We start from the raw sequence: 19,922 nt of genomic DNA, 5'->3' as shown, positions 1-19,922 counted from the left end.
ATGTTATTTGAAAAGAATGTGTATTCTGTGGTTTTGGATGGAATGTTCTGTACATATCTACTACGACCATCTGGTCTAATATACCATTTAAGGCCAAAGTTTCCTCATTGATCTTCTGTTTAGATGTTCTATCCATTGGTGTAAGTGAAGCGTTAAAGTTCCCTACTATTATTGTGTTATTGTCTATTTCTCCTTTTATGTCTGCTGCTAATTGCTTTATATATTTAGGTACTCCTATGTTGGGCGCATAGATATTTACAAGTGTTATATCCTCTTGTTAGATTGTTCCCTTTGTCACTATGTAGTGCCCTTCAATATCTCTTGCTACAGTTTTTGTTTTAAAATCTATTTTGTCTGATATAAGTATTGCTACCCCAGCTTTCTTTTCATTGCCATTTGCATAGAGTATCTTTTTCCATCCCTTCACTTTCAGTTTGTGAGTGTCTTTAGGTCTGAAGTGTGTCTCTTGTATGCAGCATATGTATGGGTCTTGTTTTTTTTTATCCAATCTTTCTTTTTATCCATCTTGTTATTTTTTGATTGAAGCATTTAGTCCATTGACATTTAAAGTAGCTATTAATAAGTATGTACTTATTGCCATTTTGTTATTTTTTTCCTCTGTGTTTTCGTAGTTCTTCTCTGTTCCTTTCTTCTTCTCTTGCTCTCTTCTCTTGTAATTTGATGGCTTTCTTTAGTATTATGTTTGAGTTCCTTTCTCTTAATTTTTTGTGTATTTATTATAGGTTTCTGGTTGTGATTACTATGAGGTTCACATATAATAACCTACCTATATACAAGCTATATTAAATTGATGTCTCTTTAGTTTGATCTCTTGCTAAAAGCTCTACTCTTTTACTACCCTCCTCCCACAGTTTATGTTTTTGATATCATATCTAACCTCTTTTTTTGTGCGTGTGTAGCCATTACTCTCTTATCATGGAAATAGATAATTTTAGTACTTTTGTCTTTTGACTTTTGTATTCTCTTCATAGGCGGTTCATCTGCTACCTTTACTATATATTTGCCTTAACCAGTGATTTTATTGCTTTTTTTTGATAATTTTCTTATTCCTATTTGTGATCTTCTCTTTCCTGCTTAAATAAGTCCCTTTAGCATTTCTTGTAAGGCTGGTTTCTTGGTGATAAACTCCTTTAGTTTATGCTTGTCTGGGAAATTCTTTATTTCTCCTTCCATTCTGAATGATAACCTTACCAGGTAGAGTATATTTTTCTGCAGGTTTTTTCCTTTCAGCACTTTAAATATATCATGACACTCCCTTCTAACCTGTAAAGTTTCTGCTGAGAAGTCAGCTGATAGCCTTATGGGGTTTCCTTTGTATGTAACTTGTGCCTTTCTCTTGCAGCTTTTAGGATTCTCTCTTTACCTTTAAGTCTTGACATTTTAATTATAATGTGTCTTGGTGTGGTCCTCTTTGGGTTTATCTTGTTTGGTGTTCTCTGTGCTTCCTGTAGCTGGATGTCTGTTTCCTTCCTTAGGTTAGGAAAGTTTTCAGCTATTATTTCTTCAAATAGATGCTCTGCCCCTTTGTCTCTCTCTTTTCCTTCTGGGACACCTATAATATGGATGTTAGTGCGCTTGATGTCGTCCCAAAGAACGACTGTCCTCCTTTTTTATTTCATTTTTTTTGTGTGTGAGGAAGATTAGCCCTGAGCTAACATCTGTTGCAAATCCATCTCTTTTTTTGCTGAGGAAGATTGGGCCTGGGCTAAAATCATGCCCGTCTTCCTCTACTTTATATGGGATGCCGCCACAGCATGACTTGATAACCAGTGCGTATGTCAACACCTGGGATCCAAACCCGTGTACCCCAGGCTACCGAAGTGGAGCGTGCAAACTCAACCGCTACGCCACCAGGCTGGCCTCCTCTTTTTTCTTTTATCTGTTCAGCTTGGGCGATTTCCTCTAGTCTTTCATCCAGCTCGCTGATCCATTCTTTGATATCATCTATTCTGCTATTGAGTCCCTCTAGTGAATTTTCATTTCCAGTATCGTATTCTTCATTTCTGATTGGTTCTTTTTTATATTTTCCAATTCTTTGTTGAAGTTCTCACTGAGTTCATCCATTCTTCTCTCAAGATCAGTGAGCATCCTTATAACTTTTTGTTTAAACTCTTTGTCAGGTAGATTGTTTACTTCTGTTTCATTTAATTCTTTTTCTGGGGTTTTGTCCTGTTCCCTTTACTTAGAGTGTATTCCTTTGTCTCATTTTGCCTCTTTCTCTGTGCTTATATCTATGTATTAGGTAGGTGAGCTACATCTCCCGATCTTAGAGAGATGGCCTTATGTAAGAGACTCCCAGAGTGTGCTTCCCTCTCGTCACCAGTTCCAAATGTTCCAAGAGTGTCCCCTGTGTGGGCTACATGTGTCCTTCTGTTGTGGCAGGGTTGCCCTTGCTGCAAGTGCCCAGGGAGGCTAGGCTGTCCCCCTGGCCAGCTGGTTGTAATGCTCAGCTACGTGTGATTGCTAGGGACCCTTCAGTCACTTTATCAGGTGTGGGGAGCCCCAGCACATTTGGCTGCAATGTCTAATAGCACATTCCTGTTGCAGTTTTTCTGTTAAGTGAGTAGGACCCCAGTGTGGCTGGTTGCTAGGCTCAGGGGCTTAAAATTGCTGTAGGCCTCCAGCCTGCAAGGCTGTTATCAGCTCTCTCAGGAGTGCAGCTGAGTGGGGCTGGCCCCTGGCATGGGAGCACCCAATTGTTTCAGGCTTTGGAAGGTGGGGCTGATCCCCTATGTGGCTGTTTCAGAAGTGATGAGTCTGCTGCAGCTGACAAGCCCCACCGCCCACAGAGCCACTCATCCCATCAGTACAGTCCTGCCCCATGTGCATGCCCCAACCCACTGAAGCGGACCCAGTTGCCCCACTGCAGAGTGCCCACACACTCCATCAGTGCCCTGTACACTCCACCCACTCCTCACGCAGGCCCTGAACTACAGAGGCAGACCCACTTGCCAGGCTGCAGAGGTTCCATATGCTACGTCTATGTCGGCCCACAAGTTGCCTGAGGGCTTGCTGTTGGGTGGGGCGAGTCCCTAGGGTGGGCTCCCTGCCCTGGCTGAGCTGGATTAAATCAGTGTTCTAGTGGATGGAACAGACCCTGGGCTAACAGGCCAGCCTCTGTGTCAGCATGCCTGCACTAGGTCACAATAATGGCTACCACGAATGTCTCAGTCCCTGGAGAGGTCTCACCTCTCACTGAGATGCACCCAGAACCTATCAGGTGAGTTTCTTTTCACCAAAGGACTATGCACCTTTCTTTCTGGTGATTTGAGGTTGCTTTCCAAAATGGGCGAATTTGTACATTGGCCTTTTAAGAGCAGGGTTTTTTTCCCTTATGTCCAGCTTTTCTGGTCGTGTATTCCCCGTTGTTGTCAGTAGCCAGCAAAGCCAGATATTATGACACTCCTCTCAGTTGTGCTGTATCCAAAAGATGCTTACAATGGTGACGCTCAGATCCCCCGCTCCTCCAGGGAACACTTCATACCTTAGGATTGCTCTCGGCCAGCTGTGAAGTGCTGCAGCTTGCAAAGGTGGCTGTTTTCCCTCTCCAGAAAGGAATTTATGCCTCTTCCACCTCAGTCAGCACTGTCCTTTGTTGTGGGGGTTCTTTTTATCCAGTTTTCAGTTCTCTCTCAGGGGTAACTGTTCCAAGAGCAGTTGTAAATTTGTTGTGTCTGATGGATGAAGTGAGTTCAGAGTCCACCTACGCTGCCATCTTGACACAATATCCCACATTGTCTATTCTTGTGTCAGTTTTGGTAAGTTATATTTTCCTAGGAGTTTTTCCATTTCATCCAAATTTTCATTTTAATCAGTAAAAGATTGTTCATAATATTCTCTCTTAGTATTGAAGTATTTAGAATACTTAGTAATATTCTCCATAGTTATGCTCTCTTTTTCATTCCTACATGCGATTTTCTGTGTGCTCTCATTCTTCCTACTCTATCTCATTAGCAGCTTGCTAATTTTATTAATCTTTTCCAAAAACACACTTTGGGCTTTGTTGATCTTTACTATAGTATCTATGCTTGTGATTTAATTAGTAATTTCTACTCATCTTTATTACTTTATTCTTTCTAGATTTTTTATATTGTTCTCTTTCAAATTCAAAGTGAAAATTTACCTCATTAATTTTCAGCTTTTCTTCTTTCCTTATATAAATATTTTAGGTGATAAATTTCCCTCTAATTATTCCCTTTAGCTATATCCCTCAAATTTTATTTTCATTATTTCTCAGTTATAAGTATTTTTTCTTTCAATTACAATTTATTCTTTGACCCAGGAGTTACACAGATGTGCTTTTCAAAAAAGATTCCAAATAGGAGAGTAATTTCACTTATTCATCTAAATATATTTCTAGGTAGCCTGTATGATACTAGTTCTTTGAAAATCATTGGCTTAGTAAGTGGTCAATTTTCATTAATTTTTCATGTGTCCTTAAAAAATATGTTACAACCTTCTGGTGAATTTTACCTTTTATCACTAAATAGTAACCATCATTAGCAATTTATTTTGACTAATATTAATACAGCTACACCATATTACTTTGATTAGGATTTGTTGGATATATGTTTCTCATCCTTTGACTTTCAAACATCCCCTGCTTTCATGTTTTAAGTGTGCTTTTCATAAATAACATATAGCTAGATTTAGTTTTCTAGTCTATGTTGTCAGTCTTCATGCTTTCAAGAGTTTGGGGCTTTTTTGTACATTTATTATGATTACAGGAATATTTGAATTAATTTTACTGTCATATTTTCTAATATCCATTTGTCCTATTTTTTCTGGGTTTTTTCTTCCATTTGTTTCTTCTTTTATATTGACTGAGTTCCTTGTTTTCTTATTCCATTTTTCCCTTCTCCATGTTTTCAAATTATACTGTCTATTGCTATACATTTTTTAGTAGTTACTCTAGATGTTTTAACACACTCATTTAATATCTAAAGTAAGTCAATACCTTTATCTTTCCTCCAAAAAAAATACTAAGATCCTATAACCTTTAACTCTCATTCCACTCTTCTTTAATTAATTGTTATTGTTTCCATGCACATTTATTCTGTATTTTTAATTACAGAAAGTATAGTTATTAATCCTTTATAAAATTAATATTTGAGCAGTAGTAAACCCATATATTTACCATTTCTTCCACTTACCAATTCTTGCACTTGTACCTTTTTTCTTTTTCTTTAGCAATTTCTTCAGTGAAGTTGTTGACAACAAACTATACAAGTTTGAGTTTGGGCACAAAATATCTTTAATTTATCTTTGTTTTTGAAAGATAGTTGCATTGTGTACTGAATTCAAAGTTAATAGTTATGTTCTCTCAAGACTTAAAAGAACAACAATTCCACTGTCTTACAGCATTTATATTTGAGAAATTGGCTATTGGACATTATTCACTTCTGCATGTGGAGATCCACTTTTCTTAACACCATATATTGAAAAGATTATTCTTTTCCCCATTGTGTATTCTTAATACCCTTGTCAAAGATTAGTTGACCATAAATGTTTGAATTTATTTCTGGGCTATCTGTTCTGTTCCATTGGTCTACACATCTGTTTTATTTTTTTCTTTTTCTTTTTAAAAAAATGCTTCTTTTTTTTCTTTTGTTTTGTTTTATTTGTTTGTTTGTTTGCTTTGAGCAAGATTGGCCCGGTGCTAACATCTGTTATCAATCTTCTTCTTTTTATTTTTTTTCTTTTTTCTCCACAAAGCCCCAGTACATAGTTGTGTAACACAGTTGTAGAGTTGTAGCTCTTCTATATGGGATGCCACCTCAGCATGGCTTGATGAGCGGTGAGTAGGTCCATGCCGAGGATCCAAACCAGTGAACCCCAGGTCACTGAAGCAGAATGCATTAACTTAACCACTACACCACCAGGCTGGCCCTTATACATCTGTTTTTATGCCAGTTTTGTACTGTTTTAATTACTGTAGCTTTGTAATATATTTTGAAATCAAGAAGTGTGATACCTCCAGCTTTGTTCTTCTTTCTCAAGATTGCTTTTGTTATTTGGAGTCTTTGTGGTTCTATACGAATTTTAAGATGTTTTTTCTATTTATGTAAAGAATTCCATTGGGATTGTGATGGGGTTCAGATCAATTGAGTAGTTTGGACATTTGATCAATTTGAGTAGTATGGACATTTTAGCAGTATTGAGTCTTCCAATCCATGAACATGAGATGTCTTACAATTTCTGTGTCTTTTTAAATTTCCTTCATTAATGTTTTATAGTTTCGAGTAAACAAGTCTTTTACCTCTTTAGCTAAGTTTATTCATTAGTATTTAAATTTTTTTGTTGCCATTGTAAATAGGATTGTTTTCTTAATTTCTTTTTCAGATAGTTTGCTGCTAGTGTATAGAAATGCAACTGATTTTTATATGTTGATTTTGTATCCTACAATTTTACCGAATTCATTTATTGGTTCTAACAGTTTTCTTGTTGAGTCGTTAGGGTTTTCTATATATATGATCATGTCATCTGCAAACAGAGATAGTTTTACTTCTTCCTCTCCAATCTGCATAACTCTACTTTTTTTTTTCTTATCTAATTGCTCTGGCTGGGACTACCAGTACTATGTTGAACAGAAGTTGCAAGAGCAGACATCTTTGCCTTTTACCACATCTTAGAAGAAAAGCTTTCAGTTTTTTGCCATTGATCATGATTTTAGCTGTGGACTTTTAATATGTGGGCTTTATTGGGTTGAGGTATATTCCAACTCTACTTAATTTGTTGCGAGTTTTTATCATGAATGGATGTTGAATTTTGTCAAATGCTTTTTCTGCATCTATTGAGATGATCATGTGGTTTTTATCTTTCATTCTGTTAATGTGGTGTATCACATTGATTGATTTGCATATGCTACACCATCCTTGCATCCCAGGGGTAAATCCCACTTGGGCATGGTGTATAATCCTTTTAATGTACTGTTGAATTCAGTTTACTAGTATTTTATTGAAGATTTTTGCATCTATATTCATTAGGGATATTGGCCTGTAGTTTTCTTTTTTTGTGGTGTCTTTGTCTGTCTTTGGTAATAGGTGCTGGCCTCATAAAATTTGTAAGTGTTTGTAAATGTTGTCTCTTCCAAAAAGTGTTCTATTTTTGGGAAGAGTTTAAGAATGATTGGTATAAATACTTACTTGAATGTTTAGTAGAAGTCACCTGTGAAGCCATCTGGTCTTGGACTTTTCTTAGTTGAGAGGTTTTTGATTACTGCTTCAATCTCCTTATTTGTAACTAGTCTGTCCAGATTTTCTATTCCTTCTTAGTTCAATCTTGGCAGGTTGTAAGTTTCTAGGAATTTATCCATTTCTTCTAGATTATCTAATTTATTGGCATATAATTGTTCATAGTAGTTTCTTATGATTCTTAGTATTTCTGTGTTAGTTGTATTGTCTCCACTTTCATTTCTGATGGATTTATTTGAGTCTTCTCTTTTTTTTCCTTAGTTAATCTAGCTAAAGGATTTGTCAATTTTGTCTATCTTTTCAAAAAAATAGCTCTTACTTTCATTGATCTTTTCTATTGTTTTTCTGGTCTCTACTTCATTCATTTCTGTTCTGGTCTTTGTTATTTCCTTCCTTCTGCTAATTTTGGGTACAATTTGTTCTTCTTTTTCTAGTTATTTGAGGTGTAAAGTTAGTTTGTTTATTTGGAATCTTTCTTTATTCTTAATGTAGGCATTTGTCCCTATAAATTTCCTTCATAGTACTGCTTTTGCTGCATCCCATAAGTTTTGGTATGTAGTGTTTTCATTTTCATTGTCATAAGATATTTTTTAAATTTGCTTTTGATTTCCTCTTTGACCCAATTGTTGTTCAAAAGTGTGGTGTTTAGTTTCCTCAAATTTGTGAATTTTCTTGCTGTTATTGATTTCTAGTTTCAAACTATTAAATTTGGAAAAGACACGCAGTATGATTTTGACATTATTATATTATTAAGATTTGTTTTGTGTTTTTATTAAGACATTTCACAAATAGTATGCTTTTGCTGTTGGGTAGAAAGTTCTGTATATATGTCTACTAGGTCCATTTGGTGTATACTGTTGTTCAAATCCATTATTTCTTCATTGTTTTTCTCTCAGAATGTACCATTCATTATTAAAAGTGGAGCATCCTACTGTTACTGTATTGCAGTCAATTTCCCCTTCCAGATCTGCAAATATTTGCTATATATATTCAAGTGCTCTGACATTAGTCCAAATATATTTACAACTATTATATCTTTCTGTTGAATTGACCCTTTTATCATTATATAATAACCTTCTTCTCTAGAGACAGTTTTTGACTTAAACTCTATTTTGTCTGGTATAAGTATAGCCACTGCTATTTTATTTTGGTTACTATTTGCAGGGAGGAAATTTTCCATCCCTTCACTTTCAGCCTATGTGTGTTCTTAAATTCAAAGTGAGTTTCTTATAGACAGCATATAGTCAGATCTTGGTTTTTAATCCATTCAGCCACTCTCTGTCTTTTGATTGGAGAATTTAATCCATTTACATTTAAAGGAGTTATTGATAGATAAGGACTTACTATTGCCAGATTGTTAGTTTTTTCTGATTGTTTTGTAGTTTCTTTGTTCCTATTTTGCTGTCTTCTTTTGTGATTTGCATTTTTTGTAGTAGTATGCTTTAATTCCTTTCTCTTTATCTTTTATGTATCTACCACAAGTTTTTTCTTTGCGATTACCATGAGACTTACATAACACATCTTATAGTTATAACAGTCTATTTTAAGCTGATAAAAACTTGACTTTGATTGCATACAAAAACTATACACTTTTACCCCCTCATATTATATGTTATGATGTTACAATGTACATCTTTTTATATTGTGTAGCCATTAGCATAATTTATAGTTATTATTACTTTGTCTTTTAACTTAGATATAAGAATTAAAAGTCACTTATCCATCACCATTATAGTAATAGAGTATTCTGTTTTGTCTATATAATTACCTTTTCCAATGAATTTCATACTTTCTTATGTTCTCATGTTGTTGTTTAGTGTCCTGTCATCGCACCTTGAAGAACTCCCTTTAGCATTTCTTGTAAGGTAGATCTTCTGTTGATAAACTCCTTCAGCTTTTGTTTGTCTAAGAAAGTCTCTATCTTCCCTTCATTTTTGAAGGACAGGTTTCCCAGGTACAGTATTCTTGGTTGGCAATTTTTTCATTCAGCATTTTGAATGTATCATCACATGCCCTTCTGGCCTGTAAGGTTTCTGCTGACAAATCCATTGATAGTCTTATGGGGGAGGGGTGTTTCCTTGTATGTAACAAATTGCTTTTCTCATGTTTCTTTCAAGTTTCTCTTTGTCTTTAACTTTTGACAAATTGATTATAATGTGTCTTGGTGTGGGTCTCCCTGGGTTCATCTCTTTTGGTATTTTTTAGACTCCCTGGATCTGGATGTATATTTCCTTCTCGGGTTTAGAAAGTTTTCAGCTATTCTTTCTTTGAATAAGCATTCTGCCCCTTTCTCTTTCTCATCTCCTTCTGGGACTCCCATAATGCATATATATCCACATGATGATATACCACAAGTTCCTTAAGCTATCTTCACTCTTATTTATACTTTTTTCTTTTTGCTCCTCTCACTGTATGATTTCCAGTGACCTGCCTTTGAGTTTACTGATCCTTTCTTCTATTTGATCTAGTCTGTGTTGAACCCCTCTACTGATTTTTTCAGTTCAATTACTGTATTCTTCAGCTATATGATTTCCATTTATTTTTTATATTTTCTCTGTGTTAAAATTCTCACTTTATTCATTAATTGCTCTCCTGACCTCAATGAGCATCTTTATAATCAATATTTTGAATTCTCTGCTGGGTAAACCACATATCTCCATTTCATTAGGTTGTTTTCTAAAGATATAGTTTGTTCTTTTACTTGGAATATATTTCCTTATTTTTTTTTTGACTCTCTGTGTTGGTTTCTGTGCATTACATAAAACAGCCACCTCTCCCAGTTCATAGATTGGCCTCATGTAGGAGATGAACCTCAGCAATCAGCCCATGCAGAGATTCTGGATGCTTCTCAAATCTTTGTGCTAGTCTAACTGGAAAAGTTGGGACACTAGATGTGCCACCTAACCCCTTCCAGGAAGAAACTAGTAGCTGGGCTTTATTGCTGGAGAAAGCCAAGGGAAGAAGTCATGGGAAGAGCCTGCAGGGCTATTCAAAACTGCTACTTTGTTCTGTGTAGACCCCAGGGAACTAGAGAATGCTGGGCCCCATAAGGTCCCACTGGCAGGTAAGTTGGAAGCCAGACCTTCAGGCAGTAGCCAGAAAAGTCAAGATACTAGATGTGCAGTCCAACTCCCTCCAAGGAGAAGCTGGTGACTTGGTTATTCCACTGGAGCAAGCCAGGGGAGAAGTCATGGGAAGTGCCCACACAACTTTTCAAACTCCCGGGGGGCTAGTGATCACCTGCCCCATCAGATCCCAGAGACAGGTGAGTTAGAAGCCAGACCTTGGTCAGCAGCTGGAAAAGATAAGACGTTAAATGTGCAGTCTAACCTCTTCCAAGGAGAAGCTGGAAGCTGAGCTTTATTGCCTGCTCTCTCTGCACTCAGTCAGGGCAGAGAGCCACAGGAAGTACTTGCACACCTGTTTAAAACTGCCTCTTTATTCTCTATGGTCCAAAGGGACTAGTAAATACTCAACCCCATCAGCTCCCAAAGATAGGCAAGTTAGGAGACAGACCCTCTGGTAGCAGCCATACAAGCTGGGGCACTAGATATGTGGTCCAAAACTTTGCTCCTCAAGGAGAAGCTGGGAGATGGGGGTTCCCTCTTAATTATATGGTACTGTGTTAGGGGTGGGGTTCATGATGAGAGTGTGTCTCAGCTTTTCCTACCTGTTTTGATGTAGGTATTTTCTCAGCTGTCCAATGTGCAGGAATCTCTCAACTAGTTTCTGGATTTCTATCAGAAGAAATTGATCCATATGTAGTTGTTTATCCAGTGTGTTCATGGATTGAGGGAGAGTCAGGAGCCTTCTATTCTTCAATCTTGTGGAGAATAAAGCTCTCCCTATTTAAAAATATTCTTTTTGTCTTTGGTGTTCTTCAGTTTCACTACAATATGTGTAAATGTGGATTTCTTTTTATATATCTTGCTTGGGAATTATTGGACTTCTTAGCTATGGAGATTAGTGTCTTCCATCAGTTCTAGGAAATTCTTAGTAACTTTTTTATACTTTTTTCTGTTCTGGACTTTATACTAGAATATTTTAGAACTTGTCACATCATTCTCCATGTATCTTAACTGCTTTTTAAAAAGTATTTTTTATTTTTGTGTCTTTCTGTGGTGCATTGTAAGGAACTTCTTCAAATATATCTTTCAGACCATTAATTCTCTATCTAATCTGTTTTGCCTAACCACTAAATTTTTCACAATTATGTTTTTCATTTTAGATAGTTCTGCCTCGTCAATTTCAACAGTCTTTGTTCCTTTCTCATACCCCTCATACTTTAGTGAATAAATGAGGGAATAATGTATATTAAGCATACTAATTTATATTCAGTATCTCATAATTTCAATAGCTGCAGTGTTTGCAGATCTGATTTTGTAGTTTGTTCTTTCTGCAAAGTCTCATTCATGGTGCCTTGATTTTTTGTGTGTGGAAACTTATTTTCCTTGGAACTGTATGAGAATATTTTGTGGGCTGGGTGTAAAGTACAGAGAGAATTCTGAGTTTATTTCTGGCAGGTACTTAGAGGTATTGCCCAGACAGGACAACTTTAAATTAAATTTTCTGCTGGGGTTTTAGAGGCTCTACATATAATATGAATTCTGACCCAAAGTCCAGATAAGGACAGACTTATGGTTAGAAAATTTCCAACATGTTTTGTATTTTTTTTCCTGAGCCACCTAGAGCTATGGTTAAGCCAGCCAAGTTTTCCTACTACCTCCTGCCGTAGGGGCTAGTGTTTTTCTTGTTTATCCAATGAAGTGGTCAAATTTAAGAATTCTCAGCTTCATGCAAGGGTCTCATGTGACTTTCCAGTTGGCAGGCTATAGGCTTTGTCTTTTGTCCTCACTTCATGGTCTTTCAAAATCCACGCTTCAGGCCATAATGGAAGTTAAATTCCCCCTTATCCCCCAGCACAATGCTGGTGCTGGTTTGCTAGTCTGGACTTGTGCTCTCTTTGTATCTGGCTGGCCTCGATGAATTTTCCTAATTCATCTATCAGATTATCCATGTATTTAAAAATATTTTATCCACAATTTTTAGTTCTTCTGGTTTACTATATTTCTAGAAACCAAACCATTTTTTAAAAAATCATAATAAAGTCCTTCTAGATATCAGTGATATTCATTTTTCTTTAGCTCCTAAATGCTAATCTGATTGATAGAGGTCCTGTTTTCTCCTTCAGGTGAAAACATAAGAATATAAGGACTACATTTCCCAAAATTATTACTCTTAATAAAAGGCAGCATATTTTGGCTGTTGCGGGGTACCTAAACTAAGGCTAGGTAGCTACAGAAAAAAGAGAATTTTTTTTTTCTCTTTGTGCTCCCTTATCACAGAAAACAATCTGGGCAGCAGATTACTTAGATATGTTTCTAGTGGTTTCCCTCACTATAAATTCATGTCCCAGTTAAAAGTTAGGTAAAGTAGAGCCACACACCCCAAATACATACACTACCAGTTGTAGAAAGAAGAAAAAAATAGGGTAAAAGAAAAATGCTCTTTACTCCAATATCACAAAATGACATGCAGCATTCCTATACTCACCCTTTTCTTCTTTCCTTCATTCATTGATATTCACCTGGCACTTACCATGTATAAAGCATTGTTCTAGGCGTTAAAGATACAAAAGTGAATTAAAAAGTATATGAATGATGAAACATAAATGAATATATAAAAAAGGAATATAAGAAAATAAATATGACAGCTCTTTAAAAACGAGAAAATACCACAGAACTCCTTTTTTGTTATCATCTTTATCATAAGCGGACCTGGATAGTGCTTGTGTACCATCATTAGAACAGCTGCTTTTTCCCTCCACATAAGAGAAAATATGTCTTAAAGGACTTAGAGTTGCAAAGCAATTTTCACTGGAAAAGTTTCTTGTTTAAAGACATTTTCAAAATTCTGTTAATCTACAATTTGACACTTCTCAAATCTCATTCAGTCAGAAATGCACAGGGAACACCCCATAATTCACATTAGCCTTTCCAATAAATCAATCGATTTAGTCTATGCAGTGTTCTAATTCAACTTCTATTTTCTCCACCAATAAATCTCAGGTTTCATATCCACAACCAGCCGTGGACCAGAATGAAAGATTTAATGAAGCTTCAGCGTGGTAGTTGTTGAGTAAGCACTCTGATACATTTCCACACTATAAACATTTAATGAGACTTACTCCCAACAGAGTATTTACTACATCAATTTATTTCATAGTATTATATTTGCAGACGCAAGAGAGCAAAGGTTATTTTGGATCCTTTACCAATACAGCTTCCTGTAAATAATGAAAACTGCAACCATTTAATTTACAAAATCATTTAAAATGGCTAAATGCTCAATAAATTCTGCTTTATCTAGTTCAGACAGCCTCAGCAGCTATTTATAACTCAGATGTAAAAAATATTTAAAACCCAGGCGTTTTGTACTAGTTTGGACATCCCTAGCTTTGACTGAAACTGAATTTCAAAGGTAGTTGAGACAATATTAGGATTTCAGGAAAATATCTTTGGGACTCCTTCCTGCCTTGTTCAGAAGTGAGTCTGCCACATATCTTGAGGAAAAGAAGACTTCATCACTATGCCTATGCCCTATGCGTGCGCATGCACACACACATTTTCTCCTCCTTTCTAACCACTGCCATTTCTTGCCTGTAGCAGCCACTTTCAACTAAAGTGAGAAAAGAGAAGTCCTAGAAGGAAGAACCATTTGGAAATCTTCTGTCTTCTTCAATAATGATAAGAATATAGAATGCAGTGTCTGGGATGAAACGGACCTCTTATGCAAGCATTACTAGCCACTCCCCAAATACAAACTATTTCTACTTAAATGACCCAGGTACAAAGCCCTTTTCACTAAAAAGTTATTCCATTTTCTGGACTTATATTTATATGTTCTCTCATGGTTTGTATAGACTAAGAATCTTAGCATAAATTGTGTTGAATTTTAATTAAGCACATTAAGTTCTAGCTCTGAGAATTCAATATAGCACAGAAGTTAGAAATATCTTATGGAATCAGAGAGACTAGATTCATACTCTGGCTACTACCACTCACTAGCCTTCTGCTTGAGCAAGTTCCATAACCTATGTAAGTCTCAGTTTTATTTTCTGTAAAACAAAATAAAAATACTTATCTTATAGGGACTTGGTAATAATTAAGTGATAAATTCATGTTAAGAGTTTAGCTATCAAGAAATGTTACATGTTAATTTATGGGGGACCTAACATTCTACTAGTATCACTGGTATAAAATTAGTGAGAAACAGTATTGCCCACAAGGAGCTTTCAGTCTTATCATGAAGACAAGACACACGCATCTAATGGACAAGTTTATTGAGTGCTCATTACACAGGGCAAACAATTAGATGATGGGATATTATTAAGGAGTCACCACAAACAAGAAAAATCTCAAATTAATAATCTTAAACTGCACCTAAAAGAACTAGGAAAAGAAGACCAAACAAAGCCCAAAGTAAACAAGAGGGAAATAATAAAAATTAGAGCAGCAATAAATGAAACAGAGATTAAAAAAAAGAGTAGAAAGGATCAATGAAACTAAGAGCTGGTTCTTTCAGAAGATACACAAAATTGAAAAACCCCTAGCGAGACTCACTAAGAAAAAAAGAGAGAAGGCTCAAATAAATAAAATTAGAAATGAAAAAGGAGAAATTACAACAGAAACCACAGAAATACACAGGATTATTAGAGAATACTATGAAAAACTATATGCCAACAAATTGGATAACTTACAAGAAACGGATAAATTCTTAGAATCATACAACGTCCCAAAACTGCATCAAGAAGAAACAGAGAATCTGAACAGACAAATCACAAGTAAAGAGATTGAAACAGTAATCAAAAACCTCCCAAAAAACAAAAATCTAGGACCAGATGGCTTCTCTGGAGAATTCTACCAGACATTCAAAGAAGTTTTAATACCTATCCTTCTCAAACTATTATGAAAAATTAAAGAAGATGGAACACTTCCTAACTCGTTCTAGGAGGCCAACATTACCCTGATACCAGAAACAGACAAAGACAACACAAAAAAGGAAAATTACAGGCCAACATGGCTGATGAACATAGATGCAAAAGTTCTCAACAGAATATTAGCAAATTGAACACAGCAATACATTCAAATGATCATACACCACAATCAAGTGGGATTTATTCCAGGGATGTAGGAATGGTTCAACAACCACAAGTCAATCAATGTGATACAACACCTTAACAAAATGAAGAATAAAAATCACATGATCATCTCAATAGATGCAGAGAAAGCATGTGACACAATACAGCATCCATTTATGATAAAAACTCTGAATAAAATGGGTATAGAAGGAAAGTACCTCAACATAATAAAGGCCATATATGACAAACCCACATCCAATATCACAGTTAACAGTGAAAAACTGAAAGCCATTCCTCTAAGGAACAAGACAAAGGTGCCCACTTTTGCCACTCTTATTCAACATAGTACTGGAAGTCTTGACCATGGCAACTAGGCAAGAAAAAGAAATAAAAGGTATCTGAATCGGAAAGGAAGAAGTGAAACTCTTGCTGTTTGCAGATGACATGATTCTATATATAGAAAACCCCAAAGAATCCACCAGAAAACTATTAGAAATAATCAACAACTACAGCAAAGTTGCAGGGTACAAAATCAACGCAAAAAAATCAGTTGCATTTCTATATACAAATAACGAACTAGCAAAAAGAGAAGTCAAGAATACAATCCCATTTACAACCACAACAAAAAGAATAAAATATGTAGGGATAAATTTAACCTAGGTGGTGAAAGACCTATACACTGAAAACCATAAGACATTACTGAAAGAAAACAAAGAAGACATAAAGAAATGGAAAGATAGTTCATGCTCACAGATTGGTAGAATAAACATAGTTAAAATGCCCATATTACCTAAAGCAATCTACAGATTCAATGCAATCCCAATCAGAATCCCAATGACATTATTCATGGAAATAGAACAAAAAATCCTAAAATTTTTATGGAACAAAAAAAGACCCTGAACAGCCAAAGAAATCCTGAGAAAAAGAACAAAGCTGGAGGTATTACACTCCCTGACTTCAAAGTACACCACAAAGCTATAGCAATCAAAACAGCATGGTACTGGCAGAAAAGCAGACACACAGATCAACGGAACAAAATTGAAAGCCTAGAAATATAACCACACATCTATGGACAGCTAATCTTCAACAAAGGAGCCAAGAACATAGAATGGAGAAAGGAAACTCTCTTCAATAAATGGTGTTGGAAAAACTGGACAACCACATGCAAAAGAATTTAAATAGACCATTATCTTTCACCATACACAAAAATTAACTTGAAATGGATTAATGATTTGAATGTAAGACCTGAAACCATAAAACTCCTAGAAGAAAATATAGGCAGTACACCCTTTGACATCAGTCTTAGGAGAATCTTTTTGAATACCATGTCTACTCAGGCAGGGGAAACAAAAGAAAAAATAAACAAATGGGACTACATTAGAGTAAAAAGCTTCTGCAAGGCAAAGGAAACCAGGAACAAAATGAAAAGACAACCTACCAACTGGTAAAAAATATTTGCAAATCATATATCCAACAAGGAGTTAATTTCCCAAATATATAAAGAACTCATACAACTCAACAACAAAAAAACAAATAACCCGATCAAAAAATGGGCAGAGGATATGAACATCTTTATGAAGATATGTATATCTTCCAAAGAAGATACACAGTTAGTCAACAGGCACATGAAAAGATGTTCAACATCACTAATCATTAGGGAAATGCAAGTCAAAACTACGAAATTTCACCTTACACCTGTCAGAATGGCTATAATTAACAAGATAAAAAATAACAATTGTTGGAGAGGATGTGGAGAAAACGGAATCCTCATACACCACTGGTAAGAATGCAAACTGGTGCAGCCCCTATGGAAAGCAGTATGGAGATTTCTCAAAAAATTAAAAATAGAAATCCCATACAACCCAGCTATCCCACTACTGGGTATTTATCCAAAGAACACGAAATCAACAATTCAAAGATATGTATGCATCCCTATGTTCTTCACAGCATTATCCACAATAGCCAAGATGTGGAAGCAACCCAAGTACCCATCAATGGATAAACGGATAAAGATGTGGTATATATATACAATGGAATACTACTCAGCCATAAAAAAGACAAAATCGTGGCATTTGAGACAACATGGATGGACCTTCATGGTATGATGCTAAGCAAAATCAGACAGCCAGAGAAAAACAAACACTATATGATTTCACTCATATGGGGAAGGTAAACAAACACATAGATAAGGAGAACAGATTAGTGGTTACCAGAGGTATAGGAGGCGGTGGGAGGCGAAAAGGGTAAAGGGGTACATGTGTATGGCGATGCATAAAAACTAGACTATTGGTGGTGAGCATGATGCAGACTATTCAGAAACTGATATATAACAATGTGCACATGAAATTATGCAATGTTATAAGCCAATATGACCTCAATAAAACAATTAAATTAAAAAATGAGTCATCACTAATCTTCTACTGTATTTAGACAAATAGTTCCTAAAATTTTCACATAGATGCTAATAATTAGGAATTTAATAAATTTTCACATGGATGTCAATAATTAGAAATTTAATAATGTTGGATTAGAAATGATGAGACCTATTTAAAGACGTGTAACTAAAGAAAAAGCATATAGAAAGGTTATTCTAAATTTAAATGAATTAAGTATCTAATAAGTTTATCATGAAAGTAATAATGTTAGGAACATTATAGGAATTATGAGTTTATTTTTTTAAGTCATCAGTAAAATTTTATTAAATTTAATTGCATTGATTTCTTCATTATGGAAGAATCTGCCTCCAAATAGTCATCTCCACTAAAGATAATGAGAGCAGAGACCTATTAAGCAGTTACTATGTGCCAGGCACTGCTCTAAGCATTTTTATATGTATTATTAATTCACTGATTCTGATATAGGTCCTATGATATAGGTCCTATTATTATCCCCATTTTACAGGTGAGAAAACTGAGAGTTAAATAAAATAAGTTTCCTCAGGTCACATGGGCAGTAAGTGCCACAGCTGAGAAAGGAACCCAGGCATTTGGGCTCCAGAACACTTACCCTTAAGCACTACACTCTGTTGCCTCCCATTAAGGAACTACATGCCTGACTTCGGTAGCCAATGATCTTTGACATCATACTTAAATGTCTGATAAATATCAACATGTTGAAAACTGAGTTTCTGATCTTTCTGTCAAAATCAGCTTCACACAAAGTCTTCCCCATCAGAGTTGATGAAAACTTCATCCATCTAGTTGCTCGAGCCGAAAAAAAAACCAAAACAAAACCTTGTAATTATCTGTGGTAGACACAGAGGTGTACTGCTCATATCCCCCATCCAGGTAGGACTTGCTGTCCAGCTGTGGGAAATGAGGAGCACAGACAGCTCCCAGCTGTCAGTTCCTTCAGAATCTGCCTCAGCTCCAGGGGGCTGCTCCCCACTCAGTCCCTGGAGGTCATACACTTCCCAGGGCAGGGTGATCTGCTTCCAGTCTGAAAGAAGCATAAAGTCCTAGCTATTTCTACCTGATGAGGTACACTCAAGGGCCAGGCTCTCTCCAGAGCTCCCTGCTGATTGGTCCAGGCTTTGTGGGTCTGGCTCACAGGTCAACTTCTTCCTCTGCTCAGTCCTGCTCCCTCCCTCTTCTCTTCACACACCTTAATTCCTAATAACTCCTTGTATAGCAAACTCCATCCACTGTGTGCTTCTGGAGGACCCAGCCTGCTACACGAGCCATGACTCCTCCCTTTCTCTCAAATCCCACATTCATCCTGTCAAATCCAGCTGGCTCTACCTAAGACAATTTAGCCTTAATATTCACGGACACCACCCTAGTCCAAACTAAAATGTGAGGTGGAATGAGGTGGTGCATGTAAGCTACAAAGATGAAACCTGTGCTACTACAATAGTCTCCTGCCTGGCTTTTCAGTTTCTCCCTTTGTTCCCCTTCAGTCTATGCTCCACATGCAGCCTTTTAAGATTCAAGTCTCAACGTGTCACACCTCTGCTTAAAACCTTACAATGGATCCCATTTAACTTAGAGTAAAAGCCAGAGTCCTTAAAAGCCTACATGGCCCTCTAAAATCTGGCCCCATTGGGTCTCTGACCACAGATCCTACCACTCATCCCCTTCTCCCCACCCAGGCACCCTGGCCTCCACGCTGTCACTTAAACACTGGGGGCATGCCTTCAAGCTTTTGTTCTAGATCTCCATCTGCCCAATTCTCTAACTTCCTTCAAGCCTTTGATAACATCTCACTTTCTCAATGTAACATTCTATACAATTTACTTATCTACAACGTTATTGTTTTTGGTTTTTGCCTATATTCCCTTGCTAGAATGTAAGCTTCACAAGGGCAGTGATCAATTATATCCCAAGCACAAAGAACAGTATCAATAATAAGTATTTATGGAATGAATAAATCCTACATTTCATAAGTTGATGCATGTAAAATAAAGTCATCATTTCAATCTAATTAACAATCACAATTTAAATTCATTGACTTCCTTGGCAAAGATGTAAAGGAATCAGAAGCCTACTGATACAACATTTTCCTGCTAATCAATTCATTGAAAGACACAAGATAATGACAGAGACTGATTGGATAACTGGATCTTTATT

General features: G+C 36.2%; 1 protein-coding gene across 1 annotated transcript in view; it reads right to left on the bottom strand.

The window, feature by feature from the left end:
• The window catches only part of CTNNA3 (catenin alpha 3), a 1,506,614-nt gene that overhangs the window by 1,185,956 nt on the left and 300,736 nt on the right, over positions 1 to 19,922 (bottom strand). The gene's annotated exons all lie outside the window — the stretch shown is intronic.

The sequence above is a fragment of the Diceros bicornis genome, chromosome 6 (genome assembly GCF_020826845.1).
Source record: "Diceros bicornis minor isolate mBicDic1 chromosome 6, mDicBic1.mat.cur, whole genome shotgun sequence".
NCBI lineage: Eukaryota > Metazoa > Chordata > Mammalia > Perissodactyla > Rhinocerotidae > Diceros > Diceros bicornis.
Note: the sequence above shows the minus strand (reverse complement) of the source record. Positions and strands in the feature narration are given on the sequence as shown.